Source organism: Atractosteus spatula (assembly GCF_055471065.1).
Source record: "Atractosteus spatula isolate fAtrSpa1 chromosome 10 unlocalized genomic scaffold, fAtrSpa1.hap1 SUPER_10_unloc_7, whole genome shotgun sequence".
Taxonomy (NCBI): Eukaryota; Metazoa; Chordata; class Actinopteri; order Semionotiformes; family Lepisosteidae; genus Atractosteus; species Atractosteus spatula.
The window spans coordinates 897,501-915,854 of record NW_028296627.1 but is presented as its reverse complement, the minus strand read 5'-3'; the positions used below and the strand labels follow the sequence as shown (position 1 = coordinate 915,854).

The window sequence follows — 18,354 nt, the reverse complement described above, 5'->3', positions numbered from 1 at the left end:
ACTTTCCTGCGTTTGCTTTGGTGTAACTGGCTTCCCCTGCATGGGCGAATGTGAAGAAGATCCTTAGTAAGTCGTTGAAGAAAACCGAGAAGAGGTCGGAGTGGCCTCTGTCGTTCATCAACGATCCAGTCAGGCAGTACTCCTCTGTAAAGCGCCGTTCGTTCACATCGATTGGCTTTCTTTTGCCTTCATTCGCGCAAGTAGTAAAAGTAGACGCCCCTATTCTGCCGTGACCTGGATTCGAACCGGGGTTGTTGCGGCCACAACGCAAAGTACTGACCACTATACGATCACGGCGAGTTACCGATACACACATGGTAGGGCGGAAAAGGCTGTGCTCTCTTCGTGTGACCTAATTCGGAAAAGTCCTGACGTTGCATTTCAACTGAGCCCCAGTATACATCGACCCTTCGACACTCTGAGTGACAACTCTCTTGCGTGTTTTCTCATATTTATGTAGTTTGCTTGCATGATGCCCGGAACAGCGGGGTTGTGTGCTCCCATATGGTCTAGCGGTTAGGATTCCTGGTTTTCACCCAGGCGGCCTGGGTTTGACTCCCGGTATGGGAACGTGTCAGTTTTGCCTCCTGCTTTCCAAAAGATCAGCACCGTGTACGAAGGAGCCGCATTAAAACCACTCGAACGTGCAAAACGCGCGAGAAGAGGGGGCGCTTGTTTCCAACCGAAGACTTCTCGCGTGTGAGACGAGCTGATCATCGCTGCAGGAGGTGGGAGGGTTACTCTGGTAGACAGGGCTGACCTTCGGCAATAGGATTTATACTCTCCAAGATGATATTTGCACTTTCTGGAGAGGCGATTTTCTCCACTTCAGTAGCCCGATTTCGTCGATTGCGTGGAGAGGGCTGTAGAATGTGGCGCCGCTTTTCCTGCTCCGTCCATGACAGGCGTGCTGGTCTCTGGAGAGAGAGCACGGTCCATCAGCGCACTCCAATAAAGGCACTGGAAGCAGCTGAATCGCATTGGCGAAGCTCAGCACTGGGCCGCTGGGAAGGGTTTGCTACCGTTTCCGTAGTGTAGTGGTTATCACGTTTGCCTCCCACGCGAAAAGTCAATGGTTCGAAACTGGGCGGAAACAGACCGGCTTCTTTTGTCGCCACGCACAAAAGGGGATTGGGGATTCGCCTAGCGCTGTGATCGCACAGACCCACTCACCTCTTAGTGTGGCGGGATCTGCACAGTGCATGTCGCAGCGCATCCTGCTTTCACTCCAATGCGCGTCCTGATGTACCCCAGTCTCCCGCGTGACAGGTGGGGATAATCACCACTATACTAACGAGGAAGACATCGCACCCTTCGACCCCCGGCATCGTGTCCCGACCCACCGTGCTGGAAGCCGACGCGTGCTGTGATTCCTTTACGGAGCAGAAATGACAACCGAGGAGCCGAGAGATCATTTCAGCATTTCGCGTCTGAACAGAAAACACAAACGACCAACTCGGAATGACTTGCCTTTGACGCTTATGAAAGCGTTCTTTGTGCATCGAACAGACCCACTCACCTCTTAGTGTGGCGGGATCTGCACACTGCATGTCGCAGCGCTTCCTGCTTTCACTTCAATGTGCTTTCTGATGTCGAGTCGTGTGCCGTGCGGAGGCTCTGAAAGCGAGAGCAATGAAAAGGTGCACGACGCTGTGAAAGAAAACAGAGAAGTGAAAGGCAGTCCTTTCTCTAAGGAGGTAAAAGAAAAGCTTTCTACTCCCCGTCGGGGAATCGAACCCCGGTCTCACGCGTGACAGGCAAGGATACTCGCCACTATACTAACGAGGAAGACACCGCACTCTCCGATCCTCGGCATCGTGTCCCGACCCAGCGTGCTGGAAGGCGACGCGTGCTGTGATTCCTTTACGGAACAGAAATGACAACCGAGGAGCCGAGAGATCATGTCAGCATTTCGCGTCTGAACGGAAAACACAAACGACCAACTCGGAATGACTTGCTTTTGACGCTTTTCAAAGCGTTCTTTGTGCACGACGACTGCGCCGCCTAGCAGATACAGATGGGTTGTACAACTCTGAACTAGCAAATGGAAGAGGGCTAAGCCCCCTCTCTTTTAGCCCAGGTTCGATCTGTCTCCCAGAATCACCAGGGCGCACGCACACACACCCGTGCCGTTGAAGTGCTCTGCTTCATTTCTAAGGGCAACTCAACATTCACTCCTACCCCGAGAACAGAAAAGACAGCGTCCGCAGCAACAACAGCTCAGGTCTCTGCACAGGAGCTAAGCTGCCCCCATCTCCTCTGCTCTGCGGCTCCTGCGGAGTGGAGTCCTGCCTGGAGCCGTGTTTGCAGGCGGCGGCTCCCCGCGCTCTGTCTGTGCGTCCAAGAGCTCCTGGGAGGAAGAGAGAGCCCTCCCACTCGGGGGCTTTTCCACGGTCTGTGTGAGGAGGGGCGGGTGTGTCCAGTAGCTTATCGAGCGGAAGCCTGGGGCGGCGGAGAGCTGTGATCGTGCAGACCTTGAGGTGTCACCTCTTTGTCTGCTTTCCCGCCCCCCCTCCGCCCAAGCTCTGCTCCAGAGTAGCCCGGCAACCCCTCACACCTGCACGTGTCACAACCTAAGGTGTGGTCATGAGACACCCATGGGGTGCTGCTCTGTTCTTGCTAATTGTTTCCTGCCCGTCGCAGGCAGGAGTCCATGCGAGGAAGATGCGCTGGACAGAGCTCAGAGGGCACAGCTGGGTGGCTTTCCTTCTGAGTGACGTTCCTGCAACACTCTCCCGCTCCTCTTGGTGCGCTCATGCCGCAACACAGGAAGGCTGGAGCAGGTGGCTGTGGGCTCTGCGCACTGCCGAAATAGGTCAGTTGGGAGAGCGTTAGACTGAAGATCTAAAAGTCCCTGGTTTGATCCCGGGTTTCGGCATTTTGTTTCATCGCGCCCTTTGTTCCTCTCTCCAGCGCCCCCTGCCTAAAGTGACGCTTCCCTTTCTCAGCCCGAAACGCAAGCGAGACACCAGCAGCGGTCCCTGCAGGTTTCCGTAGTGTAGCGGCTATCACGTTCGCCTCACACGCGAAAGGTCCCCGGTTCGGGACCGGGCGGAAACAGCCTCTTTTTGCACGCTCCTGTACTTCACAGAGGTCTTGAGCGACCGGTCATTTGTTCCCAATGTATTTCCGGTGCCTTCATGCACTCTTGTACCAAACGCACGTTCCTTCTGTACGCGGAGCCGATCATTTGCAATTGGGCTGTGCCGACAGACCAGGACGAGCTCTGTCGGCTCAAAAGCAGCGCAGGACCTGCAACAACAACAGAAAGATTAGCATCCAGCGGGGGCCTCTTAGTGAGCCCAAGATCTCATCAAGAATCGGCTCCAGCAACAGGGCTGGGCGCATTGTTCCATTCTCCGACCACTCTCGGTGTAAACAAGTCCCTCCTGGTCTCTGCTTGAAATGCACTTTCCTGCGTTCGCTTTGGGGTAACTGGCTTACCCTGCATGGGCGAATGTGAAGAAGATCCTTAGTAAGTCATTGAAGAAAACCGAGAAGAGGTCAGAGTGGCCTCTGTCGTTCATCAACGATCCAGTCAGGCAGTACTCCTCTGTAAAGCGCCGTTCGTTCACATCGATTGGCTTTTTTTTGCCTTCATTCGCGCAAGTAGTCAAAGCAGACGCCCCTATTCTGCCGTGACCCGGATTCGAACCGGGGTTGTTGCGGCCACAAAGCAAAGTACTGACCACTATACGATCACGGCGAGTTACCGATACCCACGTGGCAGGCCGGAAAAGGCTGTGCTCTCTTCGTGTGACCTAATTCGGAAAAGTCCTGACGTTGCATTTCAACTGAGCCCCAGTATACATCGACCCTTCGACACTCTGAGTGACAACTCTCTTGCGCGTTTTCTCATATTTATGTAGTTTGCTTGCATGATGCCCGGAACAGCAGGGGTGTGTGCTCCCATATGGTCTAGCGGTTAGGATTCCTGGTTTTCACCCAGGCGGCCCGGGTTCGACTCCCGGTATGGGAACGTGTCAGTTTTGCCTCCTGCTTTCCAAAAGATCAGCACCGTGTACGAAGGAGCCGCATTAAAACCACTCGAACGTGCAAAACGCGCGAGAAGAGGGGGCGCTTGTTTCCAACCGAAGACTTCTCGCGTGTGAGACGAGCTGATCATCCCTGCAGGAGGTGGGAGGGTTACTCTGGTAGACAGGGCTGACCTTCGGCAATAGGATTTATACTCTCCAAGATGATATTTGCACTTTCTGGAGAGGCGATTTTCTCCACTTCAGTAGCCCGATTTCGTCGATTGCGTGGAGAGGGCTGTAGAATGTGGCGCCGCCTTTCCTGCTCCGTCCATGACAGGCGTGCTGGTCTCTGGAGAGAGAGCACGGTCCATCAGCGCACTCCAATAAAGGCACTGGAAGCAGCTGAATCGCATTGGCGAAGCTCAGCGCTGGGCCGCTGGGCAGGGATTGCCACCGTTTCCGTAGTGTAGTGGTTATCACGTTCGCCTCACACGCGAAAGGTCCCCGGTTCGAAACCGGGCGGAAACAGACCGGCTTCCTTTGTCGGCACGCACAAAAGGGGATTGGGGATTCGCCTAGCGCAGTGATCGAACAGACCCACTCACCTCTTAGTGTGGCGGGATCTGCACAGTGCATGTCGCAGCGCATCCTGCTTTCACTTCAATGCGCGTCCTGATGTACCCCAGTCTCCCGCGTGACAGGTGCGGATAATCACCACTATACTAACGAGGAAGACATCGCTCTCTCCGACCCCCGGCATCGTGTCCCGACCCACCGTGCTGGAAGCCGACGCCTGCTGTGATTCCTTTACGGAGCAGAAATGACAACCGAGGAGCCGAGAGATCATTTCAGCATTTCGCGTCTGAACAGAAAACACAAACGACCAACTCGGAATGATTTGCCTTTGATGCTTTCAAAGCGTTCTTTGTGCACGACGACTGCGCCGCCTAGCATTGCTCTCCTACCCCGGAGAGCAATGAAAAGGTGCACGGCGCTGTGAAAGAAAACAGAGAAGTGAAAGGCAGTCCTTTCTCTAAGGAGGTAAAAGAAAAGCTTTCTACTCCCCGTCAGGGAATCGAACCCTGGTCTCCCGCGTGACAGGCGGGGATACTTGCCACTATACTAACGAGGAAGACACCGCACTCTCCGATCCTCGGCATCGTGTCCCGACCCAGCGTGCTGGAAGGCGACGCGTGCTGTGATTCCTTTACGGAACAGAAATGACAACCGAGGAGCCGAGAGATCATGTCAGCATTTCGCGTCTGAACGGAAAACACAAACGACCAACTCGGAATGACTTGCTTTTGACGCTTTTCAAAGCGTTCTTTGTGCACGACGACTGCGCCGCCTAGCAGATACAGATGGGTTGTACAACTCTGAACTAGCAAATGGAAGAGGGCTAAGCCCCCTCTCTTTTAGCCCAGGTTCGATCTGTCTCCCAGAATCACCAGGGCGCACGCACACACACACACCCGTGCCGTTGAAGTGCTCTGCTTCATTTCTAAGGGCAACTCAACATTCACTCCTACCCCGAGAACAGAAAAGACAGCGTCCGCAGCAACAACAGCTCAGGTCTCTGCACAGGAGCTAAGCTGCCCCCATCTCCTCTGCTCTGCGGCTCCTGCGGAGTGGAGTCCTGCCTGGAGCCGTGTTTGCAGGCGGCGGCTCCCCGCGCTCTGTCTGTGCGTCCAAGAGCTCCTGGGAGGAAGAAAGAGCCCTCCCACTCGGGGGCTTTTCCACGGTCTGTGTGAGGAGGGGCGGGTGTGTCCAGTAGCTTATCGAGCGGAAGCCTGGGGCGGCGGAGAGCTGTGATCGTGCAGACCTTGAGGTGTCACCTCTTTGTCTGCTTTCCCGCCCCCCCTCCGCCCAAGCTCTGCTCCAGAGTAGCCCGGCAACCCCTCACACCTGCACGTGTCACAACCTAAGGTGTGGTCATGAGACACCCATGGGGTGCTGCTCTGTTCTTGCTAATTGTTTCCTGCCCCTCGCAGGCAGGAGTCCATGCGAGGAAGATGCGCTGGACAGAGCTCAGAGGGCACAGCTGGGTGGCTTTCCTTCTGAGTGACGTTCCTGCAACACTCTCCCGCTCCTCTTGGTGCGCTCATGCCGCAACACAGGAAGGCTGGAGCAGGTGGCTGTGGGCTCTGCGCACTGCCGAAATAGGTCAGTTGGGAGAGCGTTAGACTGAAGATCTAAAAGTCCCTGGTTTGATCCCGGGTTTCGGCATTTTGTTTCATCGCGCCCTTTGTTCCTCTCTCCAGCGCCCCCTGCCTAAAGTGACGCTTCCCTTTCTCAGCCCGAAACGCAAGCGAGACACCAGCAGCGGTCCTTGCAGGTTTCCGTAGTGTAGCGGCTATCTCGTTCGCCTCACACGCGAAAGGTCCCCGGTTCGAGACCGGGTGGAAACAGCCTCTTTTTGCACGCTCCTGTACTTCACAGAGGTCTTGAGCGACCGGTCATTTGTTCCCAATGTATTTCCGGTGCCTTCATGCACTCTTGTACCAAACGCACGTTCCTTCTGTACGCGGAGCCGATCATTTGCAATTGGGCTGTGCCGACAGACCAGGACGAGCTCTGTCGGCTCAAAAGCAGCGCAGGACCTGCAACAACAACAGAAAGATTAGCATCCAGCGGGGGCCTCTTAGTGAGCCCAAGATCTCATCAAGAATCGGCTCCAGCAACAGGGCTGGGCGCATTGTTCCATTCTCCGACCACTCTCGGTGTAAACAAGTCCCTCCTGGTCTCTGCTTGAAATGCACTTTCCTGCGTTTGCTTTGGTGTAACTGGCTTCCCCTGCATGGGCGAATGTGAAGAAGATCCTTAGTAAGTCATTGAAGAAAACCGAGAAGAGGTCAGAGTGGCCTCTGTCGTTCATCAACGATCCAGTCAGGCAGTACTCCTCTGTAAAGCGCCGTTCGTTCACATCGATTGGCTTTTTTTTGCCTTCATTCGCGCAAGTAGTCAAAGCAGACGCCCCTATTCTGCCGTGACCCGGATTCGAACCGGGGTTGTTGCGGCCACAACGCAAAGTACTGACCACTATACGATCACGGCGAGTTACCGATACCCACGTGGCAGGGCGGAAAAGGCTGTGCTCTCTTCGTGTGATCTAATTCGGAAAAGTCCTGACGTTGCATTTCAACTGAGCCCCAGTATACATCGACCCTTCGACACTCTGAGTGACAACTCTCTTGCGCGTTTTCTCATATTTATGTAGTTTGCTTGCATGATGCCCGGAACAGCAGGGGTGTGTGCTCCCATATGGTCTAGCGGTTAGGATTTCTGGTTTTCACCCGGGCGGCCTGGGATCGACTCCCGGTATGGGAACCTGTCAGTTTTGCCTCCTGCTTTCCAAAAGATCAGCACCGTGTACGAAGGAGCCGCATTAAAACCACTCGAACGTGCAAATCGCGCGAGAAGAGGGGGCGCTTGTTTCCAACCGAAGACTTCTCGCGTGTGAGACGAGCTGATCATCCCTGCAGGAGGTGGGAGGGTTACTCTGGTAGACAGGGCTGACCTTCGGCAATAGGATTTATACTCTCCAAGATGATATTTGCACTTTCTGGAGAGGCGATTTTCTCCACTTCAGTAGCCCGATTTCGTCGATTGCGTGGAGAGGGCTGTAGAATGTGGCGCCGCCTTTCCTGCTCCGTCCATGACAGGCGTGCTGGTCTCTGGAGAGAGAGCACGGTCCATCAGCGCACTCCAATAAAGGCACTGGAAGCAGCTGAATCGCATTGGCGAAGCTCAGCGCTGGGCCGCTGGGCAGGGATTGCCACCGTTTCCGTAGTGTAGTGGTTATCACGTTCGCCTCACACGCGAAAGGTCCCCGGTTCGAAACCGGGCGGAAACAGACCGGCTTCCTTTGTCGGCACGCACAAAAGGGGATTGGGGATTCGCCTAGCGCAGTGATCGAACAGACCCACTCACCTCTTAGTGTGGCGGGATCTGCACAGTGCATGTCGCAGCGCATCCTGCTTTCACTTCAATGCGTGTCCTGATGTACCCCAGTCTCCCGCGTGACAGGTGCGGATAATCACCACTATACTAACGAGGAAGACATCGCTCTCTCCGACCCCCGGCATCGTGTCCCGACCCACCGTGCTGGAAGCCGACGCCTGCTGTGATTCCTTTACGGAGCAGAAATGACAACCGAGGAGCCGAGAGATCATTTCAGCATTTCGCGTCTGAACAGAAAACACAAACGACCAACTCGGAATGATTTGCCTTTGATGCTTTCAAAGCGTTCTTTGTGCATCGAACAGACCCACTCACCTCTTAGTGTGGCGGGATCTGCACAGTGCATGTCGCAGCGCTTCCTGCTTTCACTTCAATGTGCTTCCTGATGTCGAGTCGTGTGCCGTGCGGAGGCTCTGAAAGCGAGAGCAATGAAAAGGTGCACGGCGCTGTGAAAGAAAACAGAGAAGTGAAAGGCAGTCCTTTCTCTAAGGAGGTAAAAGAAAAGCTTTCTACTCCCCGTCAGGGAATCGAACCCTGGTCTCCCGCGTGACAGGCGGGGATACTTGCCACTATACTAACGAGGAAGACACCGCACTCTCCGATCCTCGGCATCGTGTCCCGACCCAGCGTGCTGGAAGGCGACGCGTGCTGTGATTCCTTTACGGAACAGAAATGACAACCGAGGAGCCGAGAGATCATGTCAGCATTTCGCGTCTGAACGGAAAACACAAACGACCAACTCGGAATGACTTGCTTTTGACGCTTTTCAAAGCGTTCTTTGTGCACGACGACTGCGCCGCCTAGCAGATACAGATGGGTTGTACAACTCTGAACTAGCAAATGGAAGAGGGCTAAGCCCCCTCTCTTTTAGCCCAGGTTCGATCTGTCTCCCAGAATCACCAGGGCGCACGCACACACACACACCCGTGCCGTTGAAGTGCTCTGCTTCATTTCTAAGGGCAACTCAACATTCACTCCTACCCCGAGAACAGAAAAGACAGCGTCCGCAGCAACAACAGCTCAGGTCTCTGCACAGGAGCTAAGCTGCCCCCATCTCCTCTGCTCTGCGGCTCCTGCGGAGTGGAGTCCTGCCTGGAGCCGTGTTTGCAGGCGGCGGCTCCCCGCGCTCTGTCTGTGCGTCCAAGAGCTCCTGGGAGGAAGAGAGAGCCCTCCCACTCGGGGGCTTTTCCACGGTCTGTGTGAGGAGGGGCGGGTGTGTCCAGTAGCTTATCGAGCGGAAGCCTGGGGCGGCGGAGAGCTGTGATCGTGCAGACCTTGAGGTGTCACCTCTTTGTCTGCTTTCCCGCCCCCCCTCCTCCCAAGCTCTGCTCCAGAGTAGCCCGGCAACCCCTCACACCTGCACGTGTCACAACCTAAGGTGTGGTCATGAGACACCCATGGGGTGCTGCTCTGTTCTTGCTAATTGTTTCCTGCCCCTCGCAGGCAGGAGTCCATGCGAGGAAGATGCGCTGGACAGAGCTCAGAGGGCACAGCTGGGTGGCTTTCCTTCTGAGTGACGTTCCTGCAACACTCTCCCGCTCCTCTTGGTGCGCTCATGCCGCAACACAGGAAGGCTGGAGCAGGTGGCTGTGGGCTCTGCGCACTGCCGAAATAGGTCAGTTGGGAGAGCGTTAGACTGAAGATCTAAAAGTCCCTGGTTTGATCCCGGGTTTCGGCATTTTGTTTCATCGCGCCCTTTGTTCCTCTCTCCAGCGCCCCCTGCCTAAAGTGACGCTTCCCTTTCTCAGCCCGAAACGCAAGCGAGACACCAGCAGCGGTCCTTGCAGGTTTCCGTAGTGTAGTGGCTATCTCGTTCGCCTCACACGCGAAAGGTCCCCGGTTCGAGACCGGGTGGAAACAGCCTCTTTTTGCACGCTCCTGTACTTCACAGAGGTCTTGAGCGACCGGTCATTTGTTCCCAATGTATTTCCGGTGCCTTCATGCACTCTTGTACCAAACGCACGTTCCTTCTGTACGCGGAGCCGATCATTTGCAATTGGGCTGTGCCGACAGACCAGGACGAGCTCTGTCGGCTCAAAAGCAGCGCAGGACCTGCAACAACAACAGAAAGATTAGCATCCAGCGGGGGCCTCTTAGTGAGCCCAAGATCTCATCAAGAATCGGCTCCAGCAACAGGGCTGGGCGCATTGTTCCATTCTCCGACCACTCTCGGTGTAAACAAGTCCCTCCTGGTCTCTGCTTGAAATGCACTTTCCTGCGTTTGCTTTGGTGTAACTGGCTTCCCCTGCATGGGCGAATGTGAAGAAGATCCTTAGTAAGTCATTGAAGAAAACCGAGAAGAGGTCAGAGTGGCCTCTGTCGTTCATCAACGATCCAGTCAGGCAGTACTCCTCTGTAAAGCGCCGTTCGTTCACATCGATTGGCTTTTTTTTGCCTTCATTCGCGCAAGTAGTCAAAGCAGACGCCCCTATTCTGCCGTGACCCGGATTCGAACCGGGGTTGTTGCGGCCACAACGCAAAGTACTGACCACTATACGATCACGGCGAGTTACCGATACCCACGTGGCAGGCCGGAAAAGGCTGTGCTCTCTTCGTGTGATCTAATTCGGAAAAGTCCTGACGTTGCATTTCAACTGAGCCCCAGTATACATCGACCCTTCGACACTCTGAGTGACAACTCTCTTGCGCGTTTTCTCATATTTATGTAGTTTGCTTGCATGATGCCCGGAACAGCAGGGGTGTGTGCTCCCATATGGTCTAGCGGTTAGGATTTCTGGTTTTCACCCGGGCGGCCTGGGATCGACTCCCGGTATGGGAACCTGTCAGTTTTGCCTCCTGCTTTCCAAAAGATCAGCACCGTGTACGAAGGAGCCGCATTAAAACCACTCGAACGTGCAAATCGCGCGAGAAGAGGGGGCGCTTGTTTCCAACCGAAGACTTCTCGCGTGTGAGACGAGCTGATCATCCCTGCAGGAGGTGGGAGGGTTACTCTGGTAGACAGGGCTGACCTTCGGCAATAGGATTTATACTCTCCAAGATGATATTTGCACTTTCTGGAGAGGCGATTTTCTCCACTTCAGTAGCCCGATTTCGTCGATTGCGTGGAGAGGGCTGTAGAATGTGGCGCCGCCTTTCCTGCTCCGTCCATGACAGGCGTGCTGGTCTCTGGAGAGAGAGCACGGTCCATCAGCGCACTCCAATAAAGGCACTGGAAGCAGCTGAATCGCATTGGCGAAGCTCAGCGCTGGGCCGCTGGGCAGGGATTGCCGCCGTTTCCGTAGTGTAGTGGTTATCACGTTCGCCTCACACGCGAAAGGTCCCCGGTTCGAAACCGGGCGGAAACAGACCGGCTTCCTTTGTCGGCACGCACAAAAGGGGATTGGGGATTCGCCTAGCGCAGTGATCGAACAGACCCACTCACCTCTTAGTGTGGCGGGATCTGCACAGTGCATGTCGCAGCGCATCCTGCTTTCACTTCAATGCGCGTCCTGATGTACCCCAGTCTCCCGCGTGACAGGTGCGGATAATCACCACTATACTAACGAGGAAGACATCGCTCTCTCCGACCCCCGGCATCGTGTCCCGACCCACCGTGCTGGAAGCCGACGCCTGCTGTGATTCCTTTACGGAGCAGAAATGACAAACGACCAACTCGGAATGATTTGCCTTTGATGCTTTCAAAGCGTTCTTTGTGCATCGAACAGACCCACTCACCTCTTAGTGTGGCGGGATCTGCACAGTGCATGTCGCAGCGCTTCCTGCTTTCACTTCAATGTGCTTCCTGATGTCGAGTCGTGTGCCGTGCGGAGGCTCTGAAAGCGAGAGCAATGAAAAGGTGCACGGCGCTGTGAAAGAAAACAGAGAAGTGAAAGGCAGTCCTTTCTCTAAGGAGGTAAAAGAAAAGCTTTCTACTCCCCGTCAGGGAATCGAACCCTGGTCTCCCGCGTGACAGGCGGGGATACTTGCCACTATACTAACGAGGAAGACACCGCACTCTCCGATCCTCGGCATCGTGTCCCGACCCAGCGTGCTGGAAGGCGACGCGTGCTGTGATTCCTTTACGGAACAGAAATGACAACCGAGGAGCCGAGAGATCATGTCAGCATTTCGCGTCTGAACGGAAAACACAAACGACCAACTCGGAATGACTTGCTTTTGACGCTTTTCAAAGCGTTCTTTGTGCACGACGACTGCGCCGCCTAGCAGATACAGATGGGTTGTACAACTCTGAACTAGCAAATGGAAGAGGGCTAAGCCCCCTCTCTTTTAGCCCAGGTTCGATCTGTCTCCCAGAATCACCAGGGCGCACGCACACACACACACCCGTGCCGTTGAAGTGCTCTGCTTCATTTCTAAGGGCAACTCAACATTCACTCCTACCCCGAGAACAGAAAAGACAGCGTCCGCAGCAACAACAGCTCAGGTCTCTGCACAGGAGCTAAGCTGCCCCCATCTCCTCTGCTCTGCGGCTCCTGCGGAGTGGAGTCCTGCCTGGAGCCGTGTTTGCAGGCGGCGGCTCCCCGCGCTCTGTCTGTGCGTCCAAGAGCTCCTGGGAGGAAGAGAGAGCCCTCCCACTCGGGGGCTTTTCCACGGTCTGTGTGAGGAGGGGCGGGTGTGTCCAGTAGCTTATCGAGCGGAAGCCTGGGGCGGCGGAGAGCTGTGATCGTGCAGACCTTGAGGTGTCACCACTTTGTCTGCTTTCCCGCCCCCCCTCCTCCCAAGCTCTGCTCCAGAGTAGCCCGGCAACCCCTCACACCTGCACGTGTCACAACCTAAGGTGTGGTCATGAGACACCCATGGGGTGCTGCTCTGTTCTTGCTAATTGTTTCCTGCCCCTCGCAGGCAGGAATCCATGCGAGGAAGATGCGCTGGACAGAGCTCAGAGGGCACAGCTGGGTGGCTTTCCTTCTGAGTGACGTTCCTGCAACACTCTCCCGCTCCTCTTGGTGCGCTCATGCCGCAACACAGGAAGGCTGGAGCAGGTGGCTGTGGGCTCTGCGCACTGCCGAAATAGGTCAGTTGGGAGAGCGTTAGACTGAAGATCTAAAAGTCCCTGGTTTGATCCCGGGTTTCGGCATTTTGTTTCATCGCGCCCTTTGTTCCTCTCTCCAGCGCCCCCTGCCTAAAGTGACGCTTCCCTTTCTCAGCCCGAAACGCAAGCGAGACACCAGCAGCGGTCCTTGCAGGTTTCCGTAGTGTAGCGGCTATCTCGTTCGCCTCACACGCGAAAGGTCCCCGGTTCGAGACCGGGTGGAAACAGCCTCTTTTTGCACGCTCCTGTACTTCACAGAGGTCTTGAGCGACCGGTCATTTGTTCCCAATGTATTTCCGGTGCCTTCATGCACTCTTGTACCAAACGCACGTTCCTTCTGTACGCGGAGCCGATCATTTGCAATTGGGCTGTGCCGACAGACCAGGACGAGCTCTGTCGGCTCAAAAGCAGCGCAGGACCTGCAACAACAACAGAAAGATTAGCATCCAGCGGGGGCCTCTTAGTGAGCCCAAGATCTCATCAAGAATCGGCTCCAGCAACAGGGCTGGGCGCATTGTTCCATTCTCCGACCACTCTCGGTGTAAACAAGTCCCTCCTGGTCTCTGCTTGAAATGCACTTTCCTGCGTTTGCTTTGGTGTAACTGGCTTCCCCTGCATGGGCGAATGTGAAGAAGATCCTTAGTAAGTCATTGAAGAAAACCGAGAAGAGGTCAGAGTGGCCTCTGTCGTTCATCAACGATCCAGTCAGGCAGTACTCCTCTGTAAAGCGCCGTTCGTTCACATCGATTGGCTTTTTTTTGCCTTCATTCGCGCAAGTAGTCAAAGCAGACGCCCCTATTCTGCCGTGACCCGGATTCGAACCGGGGTTGTTGCGGCCACAACGCAAAGTACTGACCACTATACGATCACGGCGAGTTACCGATACCCACGTGGCAGGGCGGAAAAGGCTGTGCTCTCTTCGTGTGACCTAATTCGGAAAAGTCCTGACGTTGCATTTCAACTGAGCCCCAGTATACATCGACCCTTCGACACTCTGAGTGACAACTCTCTTGCGTGTTTTCTCATATTTATGTAGTTTGCTTGCATGATGCCCGGAACAGCGGGGTTGTGTGCTCCCATATGGTCTAGCGGTTAGGATTCCTGGTTTTCACCCAGGCGGCCCGGGTTTGACTCCCGGTATGGGAACGTGTCAGTTTTGCCTCCTGCTTTCCAAAAGATCAGCACCGTGTACGAAGGAGCCGCATTAAAACCACTCGAACGTGCAAAACGCGCGAGAAGAGGGGGCGCTTGTTTCCAACCGAAGACTTCTCGCGTGTGAGACGAGCTGATCATCGCTGCAGGAGGTGGGAGGGTTACTCTGGTAGACAGGGCTGACCTTCGGCAATAGGATTTATACTCTCCAAGATGATATTTGCACTTTCTGGAGAGGCGATTTTCTCCACTTCAGTAGCCCGATTTCGTCGATTGCGTGGAGAGGGCTGTAGAATGTGGCGCCGCTTTTCCTGCTCCGTCCATGACAGGCGTGCTGGTCTCTGGAGAGAGAGCACGGTCCATCAGCGCACTCCAATAAAGGCACTGGAAGCAGCTGAATCGCATTGGCGAAGCTCAGCACTGGGCCGCTGGGAAGGGTTTGCTACCGTTTCCGTAGTGTAGTGGTTATCACGTTTGCCTCCCACGCGAAAAGTCAATGGTTCGAAACTGGGCGGAAACAGACCGGCTTCTTTTGTCGCCACGCACAAAAGGGGATTGGGGATTCGCCTAGCGCTGTGATCGCACAGACCCACTCACCTCTTAGTGTGGCGGGATCTGCACAGTGCATGTCGCAGCGCATCCTGCTTTCACTCCAATGCGCGTCCTGATGTACCCCAGTCTCCCGCGTGACAGGTGGGGATAATCACCACTATACTAACGAGGAAGACATCGCACCCTTCGACCCCCGGCATCGTGTCCCGACCCACCGTGCTGGAAGCCGACGCGTGCTGTGATTCCTTTACGGAGCAGAAATGACAACCGAGGAGCCGAGAGATCATTTCAGCATTTCGCGTCTGAACAGAAAACACAAACGACCAACTCGGAATGACTTGCCTTTGACGCTTATCAAAGCGTTCTTTGTGCATCGAACAGACCCACTCACCTCTTAGTGTGGCGGGATCTGCACAGTGCATGTCGCAGCGCTTCCTGCTTTCACTTCAATGTGCTTTCTGATGTCGAGTCGTGTGCCGTGCGGAGGCTCTGAAAGCGAGAGCAATGAAAAGGTGCACGACGCTGTGAAAGAAAACAGAGAAGTGAAAGGCAGTCCTTTCTCTAAGGAGGTAAAAGAAAAGCTTTCTACTCCCCGTCGGGGAATCGAACCCCGGTCTCACGCGTGACAGGCAAGGATACTCGCCACTATACTAACGAGGAAGACGTCACACCCTTCGATCCCCGGCATCGTGTCCCGACCCAGCGTGCTGGAAGGCGACGCGTGCTGTGATTCCTTTACGGAGCAGAAATGACAACCGAGGAGCCGAGAGATCATTTCAGCATTTCGCGTCTGAACGGAAAACACAAACGACCAACTCGGAATGACTTGCTTTTGACGCTTTTCAAAGCGTTCTTTGTGCACGACGACTGCGCCGCCTAGCAGATACAAATGGGTTGTACAACTCTGAACTAGCAAATGGAAGAGGGCTAAGCCCCCTCTCTTTTAGCCCAGGTTCGATCTGTCTCCCAGAATCACCAGGGCGCACGCACACACACACACCCGTGCCGTTGAAGTGCTCTGCTTCATTTCTAAGGGCAACTCAACATTCACTCCTACCCCGAGAACAGAAAAGACAGCGTCCGCAGCAACAACAGCTCAGGTCTCTGCACAGGAACTAAGCTGCCCCCATCTCCTCTGCTCTGCGGCTCCTGTGGAGTGGAGTCCTGCCTGGAGCCGTGTTTGCAGGCGGCGGCTCCCCGCGCTCTGTCTGTGCGTCGTGTCCAAGAGCTCCTGGGAGGAAGAGAGAGCCCTCCCACTCGGGGGCTTTTCCACGGTCTGTGTGAGGAGGGGCGGGTGTGTCCAGTAGCTTATCGAGCGGAAGCCTGGGGCGGCGGAGAGCTGTGATCGTGCAGACCTTGAGGTGTCACCTCTTTGTCTGCTTTCCCGCCCCCCCTCCGCCCAAGCTCTGCTCCAGAGTAGCCCGGCAACCCCTCACACCTGCACGTGTCACAACCTAAGGTGTGGTCATGAGACACCCATGGGGTGCTGTTCTGTTCTTGCTAATTGTTTCCTGCCCGTCGCAGGCAGGAGTCCATGCGAGGAAGATAAGCTGGACAGAGCTCAGAGGGCGCAGCTGGGTGGCTTTCCTTCTGAGTGACGTTCCTGCAACACTCTCCCGCTCCTCTTGGTGCGCTCATGCCGCTGGAGCAGGTGGCTGTGGGCTCTGTGCACTGCCGAAATAGCTCAGTTGGGAGAGCGTTAGACTGAAGATCTAAAGGTCCCTGGTTCGATCCCGGGTTTCGGAATTTTGTTTCATCGCGCCCTTTGTTCCTCTCTCCAGCGCCCCCTGCCTAAAGTGACGCTTCCCTTTCTCAGCCCGAAACGCAAGCGAGACACCAGCAGCGGTCCCTGCAGGTTTCCGTAGTGTAGCGGCTATCACGTTCGCCTAACACGCGAAAGGTCCCCGGTTCGAGACCGGGCGGAAACAGCCTCTTGTTGCACGCTCCTGTACTTCACAGAGGTCTTGAGCGACCGGTCATTTGTTCCCAATGTATTTCCGGTGCCTTCATGCACTCTTGTACCAAACGCACGTTCCTTCTGTACGCGGAGCCGATCATTTGCAATTGGGCTGTGCCGACAGACCAGGACGAGCTCTGTCGGCTCAAAAGCAGCGCAGGACCTGCAAGAACAACAGAAAGATTAGCATCCAGTGAGCCCAAGATCTCATCAAGAATCGGCTCCAGCAACAGGGCTGGGCGCATTGTTCCATTCTCCGACCACTCTCGGTGTAAACAAGTCCCTCCTGGTCTCTGCTTGAAATGCACTTTCCTGCGTTTGCTTTGGTGTAACTGGCTTCCCCTGCATGGGCGAATGTGAAGAAGATCCTTAGTAAGTCGTTGAAGAAAACCGAGAAGAGGTCGGAGTGGCCTCTGTCGTTCATCAACGATCCAGTCAGGCAGTACTCCTCTGTAAAGCGCCGTTCGTTCACATCGATTGGCTTTCTTTTGCCTTCATTCGCGCAAGTAGTAAAAGTAGACGCCCCTATTCTGCCGTGACCCGGATTCGAACCGGGGTTGTTGCGGCCACAACGCAAAGTACTGACCACTATACGATCACGGCGAGTTACCGATACACACATGGTAGGGCGGAAAAGGCTGTGCTCTCTTCGTGTGACCTAATTCGGAAAAGTCCTGACGTTGCATTTCAACTGAGCCCCAGTATACATCGACCCTTCGACACTCTGAGTGACAACTCTCTTGCGTGTTTTCTCATATTTATGTAGTTTGCTTGCATGATGCCCGGAACAGCGGGGTTGTGTGCTCCCATATGGTCTAGCGGTTAGGATTCCTGGTTTTCACCCAGGCGGCCCGGGTTTGACTCCCGGTATGGGAACGTGTCAGTTTTGCCTCCTGCTTTCCAAAAGATCAGCACCGTGTACGAAGGAGCCGCATTAAAACCACTCGAACGTGCAAAACGCGCGAGAAGAGGGGGCGCTTGTTTCCAACCGAAGACTTCTCGCGTGTGAGACGAGCTGATCATCGCTGCAGGAGGTGGGAGGGTTACTCTGGTAGACAGGGCTGACCTTCGGCAATAGGATTTATACTCTCCAAGATGATATTTGCACTTTCTGGAGAGGCGATTTTCTCCACTTCAGTAGCCCGATTTCGTCGATTGCGTGGAGAGGGCTGTAGAATGTGGCGCCGCTTTTCCTGCTCCGTCCATGACAGGCGTGCTGGTCTCTGGAGAGAGAGCACGGTCCATCAGCGCACTCCAATAAAGGCACTGGAAGCAGCTGAATCGCATTGGCGAAGCTCAGCACTGGGCCGCTGGGAAGGGTTTGCTACCGTTTCCGTAGTGTAGTGGTTATCACGTTTGCCTCCCACGCGAAAAGTCAATGGTTCGAAACTGGGCGGAAACAGACCGGCTTCTTTTGTCGCCACGCACAAAAGGGGATTGGGGATTCGCCTAGCGCTGTGATCGCACAGACCCACTCACCTCTTAGTGTGGCGGGATCTGCACAGTGCATGTCGCAGCGCATCCTGCTTTCACTCCAATGCGCGTCCTGATGTACCCCAGTCTCCCGCGTGACAGGTGGGGATAATCACCACTATACTAACGAGGAAGACATCACACCCTTCGACCCCCGGCATCGTGTCCCGACCCACCGTGCTGGAAGCCGACGCGTGCTGTGATTCCTTTACGGAGCAGAAATGACAACCGAGGAGCCGAGAGATCATTTCAGCATTTCGCGTCTGAACAGAAAACACAAACGACCAACT

At 55.0% G+C, this 18,354-nt stretch overlaps 5 non-coding genes across 5 annotated transcripts; all 5 read left to right on the top strand.

Moving 5' to 3' along the window:
• Positions 1-3,907: 3,907 nt before the first annotated feature.
• Positions 3,908-3,979, top strand: trnae-uuc (transfer RNA glutamic acid (anticodon UUC)). The gene has a single exon. It is a non-coding gene; the product is annotated as a tRNA-Glu (tRNA).
• A 453-nt stretch (positions 3,980-4,432) lies between these two features.
• trnav-cac (transfer RNA valine (anticodon CAC)) lies at positions 4,433-4,505 on the top strand. The gene has a single exon. It is a non-coding gene; the product is annotated as a tRNA-Val (tRNA).
• Positions 4,506-7,757: 3,252 nt separating this feature from the next.
• trnav-cac (transfer RNA valine (anticodon CAC)) lies at positions 7,758-7,830 on the top strand. The gene has a single exon. It is a non-coding gene; the product is annotated as a tRNA-Val (tRNA).
• Positions 7,831-11,169: 3,339 nt separating this feature from the next.
• Positions 11,170-11,242, top strand: trnav-cac (transfer RNA valine (anticodon CAC)). Its single transcript has one exon. It is a non-coding gene; the product is annotated as a tRNA-Val (tRNA).
• A 5,247-nt stretch (positions 11,243-16,489) lies between these two features.
• Positions 16,490-16,562, top strand: trnav-aac (transfer RNA valine (anticodon AAC)). Its single transcript has one exon. It is a non-coding gene; the product is annotated as a tRNA-Val (tRNA).
• Positions 16,563-18,354: the final 1,792 nt, after the last annotated feature.